This window comes from Aotus nancymaae, unplaced genomic scaffold (genome assembly GCF_030222135.1).
Source record: "Aotus nancymaae isolate 86718 unplaced genomic scaffold, 86718_ANA_hifiasm-v0.15.2.pri h1tg000017l, whole genome shotgun sequence".
Classification (NCBI taxonomy): Eukaryota; Metazoa; Chordata; class Mammalia; order Primates; family Aotidae; genus Aotus; species Aotus nancymaae.
Genome location: NW_026988429.1, coordinates 12,716,739 through 12,720,260, shown reverse-complemented (window position 1 = coordinate 12,720,260; position 3,522 = coordinate 12,716,739).

The following is a 3,522-nucleotide window of genomic DNA, read 5'->3' as shown; positions in this document are numbered from 1 at the left end:
TTATCTATTAGAGAGAATAAGGTAATAAGAAAAAGTCTTATATATTTATCCATGTAGTTATCATATGATTTTTTCATTTTGTGTAGATCCAGATTTCCTCCTGGTATCCTTTTCTTTCTGCCTGTAAGGACTTCCTTTAATATTTCTTGTAGTGTATGTGTGCTGGTGAGTTTAGGCAATTTGCTTATGATATGCCTATAGTTTTATTCATGCTTTTATGCTTAAAATTACTGATCCTCTTGGATCTGAGGATTATATTTTCAAATGATTTGAAAATTTTGGAGTCTTTAATATTTTTTGTTTTCTCCTCTCTCTTGTCTCCTTTTGATACTCTTATTGCATGTAAATTAGACTACTGAAGTTGTCTCACAACTCTTTGATGTTCTGTTAAATTGTTTTTCAGCCTTTTAACCTGTTTGTTTTATTTTGGATTATTTTTTGTTGCTCTGCCTTCAAGTTTCCTAATTTTTTTCTTCTGTAATGTCTAATCTGCTGCTAATCCCATCCTTGGTATTTTTCATTACAGACATTGGTTTTTGCTATCTCTAGAAGTACAGTTTGGGTCATATTTCTTGTCTCGCCTTCACATGCTCATGCTTTCCTCTATCTTCTTGATCATATGAGATACATTTATAATAATTGTTTTTATACCCTGTCTACTAATTCTATCCTCTATAACATTTCTGGGTCTGTTTCAATTGACTGATTTTTTTCTCCACATTTTATGCATAGTATGTCTCATAATTTTTTATCAAATGCCAGATATTGTGAATTTCACTCTGCTGAGTGCTGTGTATTCTTGTATTCCTTCAAATACTACTGAGCTTTGTTATGAGATGCAGCTAAGCTACTTAAAAACAGTTTTATCCTTTTGAGGCTTTCTTTTGAACTTTGCTAACTGAAACAAGCAGCTTTTACAATAGGGCTAACTTTACCATGCTTTTGAGGCAATTAGTCTAGGGCTTGCTTTTACCTTCAGAGGACTCTACCTAATGCCCCCTGAATTATGATGTTTTTCACTCTGCCTGGTATAACCATGGACCCTTCCTAACCTTCTGTGACTCTGGTGACCACATTCCATTGAGACAGTTAATTCTCTAGCTTTGAGTAGTTTACTTGCATACTCTGATCAGTATTTAGCTGATGACAAGGTGAATCTTTTACAGAATCTAGAACTTTCTCTTTGTGCAACCCCTTCCCCTATGCCACTGTGTGTGGGAACTCTAGGTGCCTTAGACTTCCCAGTCTCCCAACTGTATTCAATTGAGACTTCCAGGTCTTGCCTGAGTTCCTGCATCCTGCACTGTGGCCTGAAAACTTTCTCAAGAAAGTAAGTTGCCCCATGATGGTATTGAAGATCTGAGGAAGTGAGGAAGAAAAGAAAAAGAAACTAAGCTGGGACAATCATAGGGTTTACTTTATTTGCTTCACCTTCTTAGTGATCACTGTCCTCACCACTTGATGTCATGTCTGAAACCCATTGTTTCATGTATTTTGTCTAGTTTTTTGTTTGTTTGTTTGTTGTTTCAAACAGTAAGGTAAATCTGGTTCCTGATACTATTTTTCCAGAAGCCATATCAGGAACTGATAGAAGTCCACCAAAAGTGCAATTTATCTCAGTGGAGAAAAAGATAAATTATTCAATAAATGGTGTCAGTACATATATTAATAGGTCCTAATTTGCAATTATTGGATAAAATCTGAGACAGTTTTAACAGAAAAGAAGTATATTAAACATTATTAATAGATTACAAATTTCCCAGATGGGCCAGAGAGTTAGGCTTTGAGGTGAAACATTTGGAAACTGAATTAGCCTGTCCAACTATTCAAAGGAATGACTGTGCCATTCTTGTACTGGCACCATACTTCACACCACGGTTGTGCTGTTGCTGTTGCTGACTTCTCCATATTTTTTCTGCTGTGCTTCATCACTGTCTTCAGGAACTACATTTGGTAGTACCTGCCTTCTTATGATGTTCTTTCCCAAATCAAGATCTCATGAATGCATATCTAGTTGATAAAACCTAGGTTATGCAACTTCTTCAGAGCAACAAGAGAAGCTGGGGAATTGACTTTGGATCTGCCTTACTTTGATGAGGCAGAATATGATTTGAGAGCATCCCCAAGTATAGAAATAAGATTCAAATGACACTGGGTGGCTACAAATAGGACAAACATTTCCACAGCACAAACTGAGTAGTCATCTGAAAACAGATTAAGTTGAATCCCTACCTCACACCTTATACCAGAAGGTTAGAGATTTAAACTAGAAAAAATAATACCATAAAACTACTAAAAGAAAATTAAAAGGAATTTTAAAATAACTCATTTTATTTTTAATACTGCTGTCTTCTAATCAAGTATCTAAAGGCTTACAGAGCTAAAATAAGAGTAAAACAGGCAATAAAATGATGATGACCTGTGAAATAAACATAAATCCAACATAATTGCTCTGCTTTATGTGAAGGCTGTAATAGTAGGATCTGAGAGGTGTTTCAAAGACTCTACAAAGCTTTCTTATCTGTATCTCAATATACCCACAATCAGCTGTGCTTCTGAGTCCTGCCCTGTTAGATCTCTACTTTTGCCATTAGGTTCATCTACCACAGAGTCTTTTTAGCCTCTAAAATCTTTCCTGGGGGTGAGGGGGTCTTTCTTTTGGTGCTATTCATGGTGTTGCTGTAGACTCTTAATTGCACTAGTAGAATAATAGACACAAGGAGAGGCAAATGCACAATGGAAAGAACAAGGCTTGACTCACAAGCCCTGATTTGTGCCCTAGCTTTGTCACTTACTGGATGATTGGATGCATTATCTAATTTGATTTGGGCTTGATTTTCTCACAGATAAAATTATTCCACTCACATCTACCACATAGGGTTAGATAAAATAACATACATTAGATAGACAGGCAGATATGGAAATATTTTTGATGAAAGAAAAAAGGTTGTTTAGTTATGCATATTTTGCCTACATATTCCACACAGTATTCATAAAATTGATTTAAAAATAGCCAAGTATCACAGCATGTTTCTTTTAAGAATAAGAAAAATCATTTGAATATATCAAGAAAGAGATGATTCACTTTGTGAAATATGAAACATGTATATAAGGTACAGAGTCATAACTCTTAAACTATCCAGGAACTCACAGTTGAACTGGTGAGATCAAGGGGTTAAGAAAAGTGAGATGGTGTTAAGAAAGTTGATGGTGAAAACCATCAATTATTTTTTTTAAGTCTGATAGATTCTTTTGGTCTAGAGTTTTTTTGAACTCTATCTTATTTGCCTAAAGTCAGAAAGGCATTCCTCTCACTTCTTATCACAAAGCCACAATAAATTAAAACTGATTTTATCCATTCTTTAAGTTTCATCCTTCCAGCTCCTGGTTTAACAAGAGCTGTAGAAAACCTAACCTTGGAAAATAGGAGAAGTATCATGAAAAATGAATATTTCAGAGATTACCTTAAATATTTCTCCAACAGAAAAATTATCATGACTATTTTCTCACTTCCATAAAAAC